The sequence below is a fragment of the Cottoperca gobio genome, chromosome 5 (genome assembly GCF_900634415.1).
Source record: "Cottoperca gobio chromosome 5, fCotGob3.1, whole genome shotgun sequence".
Lineage (NCBI taxonomy): Eukaryota > Metazoa > Chordata > Actinopteri > Perciformes > Bovichtidae > Cottoperca > Cottoperca gobio.
This window is the reverse complement of record NC_041359.1, coordinates 22,819,913-22,832,085: the sequence shown is the minus strand read 5'-3', so window position 1 is coordinate 22,832,085 and position 12,173 is coordinate 22,819,913.

Sequence of the window (12,173 nt, the reverse complement as noted above, 5' to 3'; positions counted from 1 at the left end):
AACTAGAACTCCACAGGGTTTATTGTAATAAAGTATTTCTTCCTCTACCTCGCCACATACCCCATTATTAAAAATGCCCTTTTCGATACCTACTATTGCTTGTAAATTGTCTTTTTTTAAGGTTTTGGCAGGAAACTGAAGATGACTCGAGACTTTATACCCTTTCTAAAAAATGTATAAACTTTAAAACTGTTCTCATCTTTGCAAAGAATCTGGGCATTGTGGTAGGAAAACAAGATTGCACTAGAGACCCTTGTGATGAGTTTGACATCAAGCAAAGGCCATCTTCAATTCATGTCTGTCTTTGTTGCAGAAGCAAAGACGCTCAAATAAAAGAGGTCATGCACCGCTGGCCGGAGATGTCAGTGCTGATGCAAAGCTTGCATATTATCTTGCAATTGCAGTTCCCATGAGTCCAGTGCACAAATCACACATGTTGACAAGCGTAGAACAATTATGGCTTTGTTTATTAAGGATGACTGTCGGGAGCATATATTACGTATTTTATGTACTGCAAAACTAAATGGGTCCACTAGGCAGCATATTGAAAGGTAATGTGTTGTTCATTATAGAGGCCAGGAGATCACGAGATGTTCTCTGAGATACACACATGGATATGGACTCAATAAATATTGTATTTAAAGTTGCACCAACACCACATCGATGGGCTGCAACAAATCCCTTCCAACTGTGAGAACAGGGTTTAGGGTTAACAGCTGTTAACCCTAAACCCTGTTATGGTTTAGCTTAACATCATTTATCAGTGCTTAAACCTCAGTGTTTGTCAAGTTTGTGCCTTCTTTCTTTGCTTGCTCCATTTTTCAAAATGAGTAGTTAATTTAGGACTAACCTTTAAAAAGGATGTCGTTTACGATGTATTAGTGATTTGGGGGCTCTCACTCAGCTACGCAGTGAGCTAAACGCACCTCCAGTAAAGGTTGAAGACTGCAGAAGGAACTATTAAAACAATATTTAACAGCAAATTGTGTACACTAGCTGTCAAATTAGTTTCATTGTTCTTCATGCCAGGAAGGAACAACATTTCCATTGAAGGATCAACTTACTTTAATATTTTAATCAGAAGAACGCATCCACCAGAGGACTCAGTCCAGACGCAGGACCATATACTAAACCTTATACTAAAAGATTTCAGACGGACGATTCCAGAAACTTGCGTGATCAAACCAAAAAACAAAACCGCAGCATGGCAGCAGACGTCAGCAGGTTGCACTTGCATGTGCAAACAAGAAAAGAGAAAGAAACTGTGGATGAAGTCAAGGCTGAGAAGACGGAATCAGCATGGCTTATACATTTTGCAGCGTTAACAGGAAATAAAGTTTTATACTTAGTCTCAAACGGGGCTAGTGCAAGCTACTGCTACAAGCTAACGTGTCGGTAACTCATTGGTCATTGTGGGTTCCTGCTCAATATATCCTGCTCGCTGTTCCTTTCACACTACACGATTTCATTTGTAAACATCAAATAAAATTCCTAGAATCGGACCTTGGTGACAGAAGAAAAACAAAAGATGAAAATGCGGGAAAAGCCCTGTCAGTGAGGTTTAAATGAAAACTATGCCTGTGGTGTCAACTCATCAAGTAAAATGGAGCAATCATCTGAATCAAAGGCACTGACGAGATCAAGAGTGATTAAAATAGAGCAATCCTCAACACTAGCAGCCAGTAGTAGATCATTAGGGAAGTTATTGGTAGCTGTTTTGGTGCTGTGAAGGGCTTTAAAGGCAGATTGACTTATAACAAAATAATACTGTTGTTATTCTTCAAAGCAGTTACTTGGGGGGAGCTCCATCTTCTAAAAACCTGTGATAAAAGAACTTGGTCTAAAATTGTTGAGTTCTAGTGCAGTGTCCGTTCGGGATGTGCTCGTGCTGCTGCTTCGTGGGTTTTGAAGTGAGTCTATCCACGTGCTTACTGCAGCAGTGCTACAGTCTACGCATCATGAGGGCAGAAGCTGACATGAACATTTAACATTTTATGGCCTCAATAAAGTCAAAGCCTCATTAAAGGTCTATGTCCAAGGTTTGGAAGAAAGTTGAAGTTTAGACTGGCCTACACCATAGACCAGGGCTATTTAGCTATTTTGTTCAGGGGGCCACATTTTCAGAAAGCTAAGCTAAATTTCCCTGAGCTATTCATGGGGGATACATTGACCCACTCGACCTCTCTCTGGCCTTATGACCACCTTCTCTTTCGCTCATTTGTGTGTCTTGGGTAGAGGTTTTGATATACAGTCCAGATATAATATATTTTTTATAGAGCGCCTGGCTAAGTTTTTAAATGGGGGAGCAAAGCTGGAAAGACACATAATGGCGGCGGTGTCTTGGGGTCGTCCCGCAGACAATTTAAAATTTAAAACGCGCTCTTTGTGAAAGAAAACACGCAGACACATCCCATGATGGCCGTTAGCGGACGTGGCTGTGCGTTTGTGTGGATTGTGATGCGTGTTTATTGCGCATGCGCTAACCAAAGTGTCTATAGTGCAAGCGCTAATTACATACCAGCAGGGTTGACTGGGTTGTCGCAGTTTTTCTACAGAACCGCTGAGCCACATAACTTCACGAGAGGCACTGCACTCCCTCGGGTCCCTCAGCAACACACACGCCAGGCGTGAAGTATAATGGTCCGAAGGTTGGCGAGATCATACACACAACACACAACACACAACACACAGATTCTTGTCATTATAGTATGATAAGTGGACACAGGGTAGGCTTATATGATGCACAGGAGATCATACAGGCTTTGTTGCAATTCTTTCCATGTGATACATAAAAGTATTAAAAAGTAAAAAGAAAGCCTACAAGAGCTGCAGTATGAAAGGGAGGAGAGAGAATACAAAATGACTCTATATAATACATGTGTGTTACACAAGCTTACACAGGGTCTTTCATGGCCTGTCACACAAGACTTTCTGAAGAGACCTGTGTGACTGAGATACAGCACAATCCAGCTCCTTGGCTCCAGTACATTTTAAAGATATGTTGCCAACAGAGATTGATGATAGCATCTGATGCAATTTACTCCATGTCCAGGTTTGCTGGTTCACATTCCTCGCTTAATGGTGAAAGTTCAGTTTGCAAAAGAAAATCTCCTCTGATTCTGTCAGCTGGAATTGAACTCTGAGCTTAAGCAGCAAAGCCTCTGGATTGGATTTCTTGTTTATCTGCAAATGCAGATGGGAAAATTCATAGGATTTGTGCGGTGTGTATATGACTGCACTGGGTTCAGGGTACTTCAATTAATTATTGCTGACTGGTTGGACACACTGACCAGACATACACAGTATTTACATGTAACAAAACATCAATATCTTACGATTACTGTGTATTAGCGCTGTCACGATTCTCCAAATCCACGATTCAATTCGACTTTCCATCACAGTCGGCTATGCAATTGTTCGAGTCTGGATTCGTAAAGATCAACGGATCATTTGTTTAAATTGAAATCGTTTATTTGAAATGTAATAACAATAACTTATTTCACCAGGGAACAAAGCAACACAAAAACAAAAAGGTGCGACTAGATGGCAGAAGGATATTTTACAACAACAGCTGCCACCAGAACCTGAACTTTACAACGACACGTTCCTCAAGGGGAAGTCAACATGTTGCCACACGGGGACTTCAGGGAAGCAGGAGGATGTTCTCTTATTGCTCCGTCATCCACGACTCTGGAAGTGGCCGTGGTGTCTCGGAAAGTGCAGCTGCAGTCTACCAGGGAGCTACACTGTTTTTTTAATTTGGCGTAGGCTCCCAGGAAGATACAGTGTGATGTTTGTGCACTGGGGGCACTGTAAGATGCACTGCGTCGCTGTTGTTGTTGGTTTTTCCTTCAGACGAAAAAAGAAATACTGTGAGAATCGTCGATCCCGCTTTTGATCTGAAGGATCGAAATCGAACGCTCATTCCGATCAATTTTCCATTTACAATCGAACTCGTGACGCACCTGCTGTGTATTTAAACAATTGGAGTTTTTCCAGATACACTCACAGTAACAAGAGAAGCATTTCTGTAAAATCAATGTGGCTGGCCTGGCTCTCCCATTTAGAACCAGGAGTGTCCACAGACAGGACTTTGTCGAGGAAATGAATCGTTAAAATCTGAAAAATGACCGTGTTAACTAGATTAGGCAGGGCAACTTATCAAGTAATCTCTTGATAGGGCATCTGAACAGTGTGATGGATTGTGTGCTGTCTTTTCTTCTCTGAATGGTCTTCTTAATTGCTCATTACAATTACGTATGGTCACAGAAAAGACATATTAGTAGGTGTTCTGTTTCCCCACAGATGTTTGCTATTTGAATGTGTTTTAAGCTTCCCAGTAGTGTGCGCCACTCTTTATGCATATTAGTTGTGAATACACCCTAAAAGTGTGGCTTCTTGTTAAACTGTCATGCTAAATATTAAATGGGTTTCTAAACTGTAAATAATGTGAATAAGAGCTAGACTGATAAATCGGTCGGGACAATATAACAGTACATTATAATATAATAATAATAATAATAATAATAATAATAATAATAATAATAATAAGCTTTATTTGTATAGCACCTTTCATACAAGAGTTGCAGCACAAAGTAACCCAAAATATGGGTTTTTAGGCCTGTTTTAAAAGCATCCACAGTCTGTGGTGTCCTCAGATGTTCAGGGAGAGCGTTCCACAATCTGGGAGCGGCGGAGCAGAAGGCACGATCTCCCATGGTTTTGAGCTTGGTCCTGGACCAATGACCCTCCTGCCGGGAAACCACATTCATCCCACCATTCATATTTTGAAAGCATGAGATCAACAATGGGCCCATGTGGTCTTTTCAACTGGTTAACTCCCTTTGCTACCCATTCTTGGTAGTCTTCGTACTTTTTACGTTTACAGCGTCAGCCTACATTGACAAAGATATGTTGGATGCAGTTTTGAAACCGTGTCAGCACAAAGAATAGACCTGGTTGAAATGATCTTGGACCCTATTTACACTTAGTGCATATTGGATAGATATCAAATATCAAAAAAGATACAAGTTCAAACCCCTTCACGCTCAAGCCAGATATCTGTGGAAGTATCCTCTGCAGGGTCTATCCTCTGTGATAAAAGCAGCCAAAAACACACTGAAATCAGCCGCCCTTTCTTCGTCTCATTAAAGTGACAGGAAAAAGACACAAACACAGAAGACCGTGAGCTGTTGAAGCGTTTATCTGATTGGTGGTCAGTTTGACAGCTGAATGATCTGTGTGGGGAGATGGAGCGGCCTGACTGTGAGCCTGTGAAGACAATAATACTTTTGTCTCACCATAGTAAATATGATTCATCCCTGTATTTGTGTTGTTAGCTGGCAAGCAAAGCTTTTATTGCTGTAACTAAACTGCTTCAGCGCTTGAGTTATTCTTCTTCCGGCATGTTTGGCACTTCAGGTGCGTCACCATCACAGTCTGGACCCGAGTACGGCTGACCCTCATTTGCATTCAGTCCGAGAAAAGCAAGATAGATTGCCATCAGATTCGTGATCAGGCCAATGGAGACACATATAAAGTATGTGGCTAAGTGTGAATGAAAGTGTTTTAAATCTCATCAGGATTTTAAACAGATACGAGACACTTTAGACCACAAGTTTAAATGCAGCCTTTAATAAATTGTGTAAAAACAAATGAGTTTATGTAAAAAAAGATTTTTCTGAAATGGCCTCAAATATCAAGTATCAGTCAAACTATAGTTTGCATGATGTTATCTGACTTTTCCCAAATATTGAATCTGTCCCTTGCTGCAGATTGCATTTGAAGTAAATGCCAAAGGTTGTAAGTGTGCAGTCAGGAGAAGAAACAAATGGAAAATCAAGTAGACATCGTCCATGACGTGTGTGAGACAGAGATTGGATCTTTGTTCTGGAGAGAAATTAGATTTCAATGACAATAGAGCCTGAGAGAGCCACAGACTCAAACAGGGAGAGAGAGTGTGTGTGTGTGTGTGTGTGTGTGTGTGTGTGTGTGTGTGTGTGTGTGTGTGTGTGTGTGTGTGTGTGTGTGTGTGTGTGTGTGTATTTAGGGACTGAATAAAATAAAAAGCCGGTACAGAGATTACTGTGGCTGCCACAGTGTGTGAAAAGTGTGCTTCTTAAACACCACTTATTTTAGGTGCATTAATTTCACGTCAGTTCTAGTTTCTGAATATGAGAATGAATCACACTGACCTCCTCCTAAGTGAATTACCATGGGTGATTGTGGATGTAATTGCTAATTAGCATGACTCACTGATTCTACAGTCTACAGACTTTCTACAGGTGGATCATTTTAACTCTCAGAGGGTTAAAGCGAGGAAACCTCATGAACAAGGCAAGTAAATTAACACCAACTCTTCTTAAATGTGCGAGCCTCTGTTCCCCTTTTCAGAGATAACTGTTCTTTTTGGATGAAATAAAAAGTGCCTCATAATGTAACACCGTGCGAAGAAGTATAGTAGTCTGCGCCAGACAGAGCAAAAGATTCAATTCCCATCACAAAAGGTTAAGGGAATCATTTGTCTTTTGACAGTGTGGCCTGACACCCTTTTTTTTTCATAATATTTGGTCGCACACCATCAGACACTTCAGAGACAAAATCCTAATGGGAGACACAAACAACCCTGGTGCCCTTTGACCTCCTGATTTCATAAAAAAAAAAGACAAAAGCTCCACTGCTCTTACCATCAGTCCTTCCAGTAGGTGAGCGCCTTTGTTTACTTAAATCAAAATCCAATACACCGCCCTGGCAGTTTCTCTCCCGTTTTTTTGCCTCCCCAGCACTCAGCTGTGGCACAGCTGAAACAGATGCCCTTGACTTTTCATTAGGTTATTAACCTTTTAGGAGGTGAGCTATGATTCAGAGGTGGGCACGGAGTCCCTGGAGGCTGTGCTGCAACACTACCAGATGACTCAGGCAAAGAGAACAGAGGAGATGTAGCGAGGGAAGGAGAGAGAAGGGTGGATGAGAGGAGAGCAGCTTGGGCAGGTGTTTCTGACAAATGGAAAACAACAGATGTTTAAAAAACTCTTGTTGTGTTTAGTCCCAGTATCACAGCCTGAATGCATAAAGCCTACAACTATTGCTCACAGTGGAATGAAACAACAACTGTGCTATTTTGTCTGGATAGATATTAGTATCTTATATTACCAGTTGCAAGGAGCTTGAACACTTTACCAGGTTTAGTTGCACGTTGTCAAGTCTGCATCCCAAGTTATATCTCTGTGATGGACACAAAAACTCTCATGGAGGGCCAAATGACGATGCAATAGGTTGTGCTTTCAGAGGCAAATTTGTATTTCAAAGCTATAGTGCATAAGTGTTTTATATTCTTCTTATTGTCAACAATGCATTAGCCAATATTTACTTTACAATTTAATCTACCATGTATTAAAGACATACATCTCTTAAAAGTTTCACTTTAAAAAAAACGCTTAGTAATTTGCTAAAACTGCTGGGAACTGTAGTGTTTTTTAACAAAACTTACTCAAACATGAGAAAATAGAACATTTAGCTGGGGACTACTGTCAGCTGATACACATTTGATGATCAATTGACTGTTTGCGGCCAGAGGACGCACTGTATGTGGGATTGAGTTAAAACAAGACAATGACGGAATACGTCACCCAGTGCAACAGTGTGTCAGTGAGACATCGATGTGTTTTTAAATGGAAAACAGTAATGCTCCGTATCAGGCTTTGACTATGCAGGTAAATTAAATGTTGGTTTTGGTCTTTTGATGGGATTTGATGACGATAATACAAATATAAAACATCACTATCCTTATCCTTGAAAATGACTCCATCTGGTTGAGAAGTTTAGGTTTTTGAGACATCTACCCAGAACAGCATTTCAATGTCTATATTTTGATGTGATCAGACAACATGTAGCCACTGAAATGTGGTTGATACAGTAGTACTATGTGTAACTTCTAAACAAGTGATTAAGACAACCTAGATGTCGTTTTATCTGCCTACTGGAATGTTTTGGAGTCTGTTCCCGATATCACTACGCTCTTACATCATTTATATGTGGCAACTAGGGATGTCATGACACCAGAAATCTAGTAGTCGATACCAATAACACTGAAATTCCACGATTCTCCGTACCAATTTCATATCACGGTAAAAAAACGAAAACAAGTTGTAGTGACATCCCTAGTGGAAACATGGCCGCCTGCAAAGTCTGATCCCAGGAAAGCAAAGACGCCACATTTTAAAGTCTAGATGCAGCAGTCATTCTTTGATTGGCCAGATGATGTATGGAGCAGTGTAGGACTGTGGCAACAACTATTCTAGCTTAATGCAGGTAACTCCAGGTGACATCACACCTATTAAATCCCTATGGACTAAACTCAAAGTGTAGGTAAATGGGAAGCACAAGGGAGCTGTTTGAATGTGCAAGAGGATGGGGGAAAACCTTGTGCCACAGTTTCTGTATTCAATGGTATGACTCAATTATATCCCGAGGTATCTCCGACAATCCTAGAGGGGTGGAAAAAAACGAACGCAGTCAAAACTCATTACAATATCCTGCTTTACACATTCACCATGCGATGACAAACAATAGTGAAAGCCAACAGTGATCCATGAATCCACAACAAAAGACTATTCATAATCATTTAACCTTCATGCCCAATTTCATGCATATATAAAATAAGAACTTGACTCTTTTCTTTTGACTCTACACCTGTAGTACGTGCACACCGGCTCCCGCTTCAGGGAGCAACAAAGGAGAGTTCCACATTAAATAAAAAATGAGCAAAGCGAGGGAAGTTTCATTATTCATCTCACACTGGCATGCCCAACTCCCCAGCTTCCCAAAGGGAACACTATGAAATTTCAATTGGCATCATTCTATGTGTTCAGTTTTAATGTCAATATCGCAGACAGTCTTCAACTGCCTCGCAGCCTCCCTTCTGACACCAACAAGAAACTTCAAAGGAGCACTCTTCTGAATCCCTCAGTCTTGCATCAAAAATGTTAACCTTGGAGACGTGCTAACTACCCGGCCGCGTATGTTCCCGAATTCCAATGAAGATTCTGATCATTCAAGACAAGAAGGAAAAGAGGAGTCAACTGTGCCCTCCGCCTGTCGATCCGGCCATCTTTTCATCTGACCATCGAGCTGCTCCTGGAATCCCCAACGTGCACACAGTCCTGTTGGCTTTGTTCTTAGAAAAATTGCTGACTCAAGTGAAGCTTCAGTTAGAACACAACCGACATTTACTGTAAGGACACTGTTTACACATCGTGACGTCTGAAGGCAGACAAAGAAACAACAACAGAGTAAAGCTGAGCTGGTTCTTTTGGGGCTTGTGTGACTGCTGCTCATTTAGCCTCAGGTGTGGAGCTCCAATGATTGGCAGCGAGGACTCCACCCGAGCGCCAGTGTGCACGTAGTGCTGCCAGATCTTTGGAGGTAGTATCACAGGTACACTGGCAGGAATATGTGTACAGGTGCTGTACTTACACTTTGGTGTATTACATACTGTAGTAACTGAAATGATATCCTCCAGCAACATCTCGTGACAAGACATGAAATCCCACAAGACAGAAAGGAAACTTCATTTTTAATCCTGAAGGTTCAGTATATGCAGTTCTTCTTTTCTTTTTTTAAATCTCCACAATATGTCTAATTCCCCTACAGATAGTACTTATCAATGCTAACTTAAATGTTGACCGGAAGAGGGAGTAGTCATGTCCCACCTGTGATTAGCAACTGGTTTGAGACCACCTAAATGATCTGATGTAAATATTGTAGCTACACACAGCTGAGTAAAAAAAATATAATATGCTCAAAATTATTTGCAAACTCTGCAGCATTTGATCCCAATATGATCATTATAAAGACAGCATTCCAGGATCTAATTATCAGTGTGATGCCCTCAGGGTTTCATAGTAATAGCTGCAATAAGCTGTATGGTTATGAATTATAAATCACTTAAACAACAGTGAACCTTTTTATTCGTGGAAAAAAGTAATTTCAGTGGCAATTGTTGAAAAAGCTGACATTGTGGAAAAGTTCAGCTTTTGTTCTAATAGTACCATAAGATTAAAAAAACATTGGGGTGTGGGTACATTATGCTGCAAGCCACATTTCTGTTTTTCTTTTAACTAGATGTATCTACAGAGATTTACATGGAGCCAACATAGTTTACCCATCTGCTGCAGCTGACGAAGGGCCCAGGAGTTGTATAAACAAACCTGTCTGGATGTCAGCCTGCCTTCATTTCTTTTGAATTAAAATCTTTTCAAAGATATATCTTCCTCTCTTGCCCTCACTTAATATATGGAGGGGTTTGAATAATCCTTATAAAGTTCATCTCATGTGGCTGGGAATCGCAAGGAAAGCATTTAAACATAATGCGAGCTGTCCATCTGATAGACCTGTAAGGAATAGATAGTCATCATCATCCCCGCACATTTGGAACACCCACATGGTCTCTCAAATCGTCTCATTTACAGAGGGCATGAATGGGAAGGAAAATGTCATTAGTGAGATAGGTAATCTGTTTCTGGAGAGGAATCAAAGATCATAATTGGATTTTCTTCAAGGCTGCTCAAAAAGCTTTTCAGAGTGTCAGCCCACTATCTTATTAATGATTGTAAGCTGAGTGAGCTTGGTGAAAGATGGCCTCCTCTACAGGTGCACGCCTATAACTTAAGTTGAATTGCCGCGACTGTGCCACCAAAGAAAAACCCTCCCAAGAGTTGTAACAATTTAAGAGAACAGCTTTTTCACCACAAAGTCAAAAGTCTGTGACAAAATGGTCCCATTATTAAGTAAACCCTCCCCCTGAGCAGCAACTGTCCAATCAAAGCATAGCAACCACAACTATAAACTATATAACTAAACGATGCTGCTATTACGGTAACGTGATACACAATCGTTAGCATGACTGGCACATACACTCTGTAGTATTTCACGTTAGCAACTCTGTCCATTTTTTTTTCTATATTTGAGGAAGTTGCAATCAAGCAACCAGAGCTAACATCAAAACATTTTTTACTCTTATAACGTTAAAAGTGAAAACATGGGATTAAAAATTACAGCATGTTAGCTGAGTAGTCACACTGATCTTACTTTTTTCTTTTCCACGAGTAATCTTATCATACTTATTTCATCCTATAAGGAATAACTAGCTCAACTCACATTTTGTCATGTAGCTTTAGAATATCATGTAGCACAGTGGTGCCCTAAAGGTTGCGATCTACCTGCACTACACTCGATCGCGAGTGTAGTAGGTAGATCACGCAACGTTAAAAAAAAAAGATATATATATTCCCCCAACGGAAACCCTGCGCCCCCTGAAATTCTAGTTTATTTTTATTTTTTTCTTGCCTTGCGCATTCACATTCCCTCCTCCGCTCTGTTTCGCTCCCGCACACACCTACAGTCAGACAGTCAGAGACAGAGCGGAGGAAAGGACAGGAGTGAATTACGCACATTGAAAAAGCTTTAATTGCAAGAAACAAAACCCCACTGATAACACAGATCTGACAGAATGTGGGAGCAGGTTGTATCAAACTGAGCCTCAGAAGATGAGACTTGTATAGTATACAAGAGCTGACAATTCAAATCCCTCTTCTTCAGGATACATCCTGCTAATGAGCTTCACTTTGCTTCCAACATGCGTTGAAAGGTTCACAGCTGGAGATCGCTTCACAGAACATCCAGTTTTACTATAAAGAAAAATGCTTACTGGTTACACGCTCAAACTGACAGGCGTTTAAATACAACTGCTGGTTGACGTTAACACGTATTAGATGACAGATATTCTTTTTTTTTAAGATAAATGTTCTTGTACATTGTACACTTATTACGCCTTATGTTTGCTGTAAAGCATTAATGAACAGTTAACGCTTTGCTCAACACCTATGACCCACACATTGAGCAAAATTTGATTGCAAATTATAGAATTTCTCAACTAGTAATTTTCAGTCAATCTCATCATTAAGTATTTTGTAAAAGGTCTGTTGGATGCAAATGTGCATGTAACAAGATGGTGTGTGAATCTGCATCATAACTTTGCTAAAGTCTGCCGATGTCTAAGCAGATGGTGGTTCAACCGTTATGGAAGAAGGTAGCTATAATGTGAAGTGCTACCAATCTGAAGTGCTTTGAAAATGGCTGTAATGGTGCAACACATGGAGCGCTATTACAGCGGT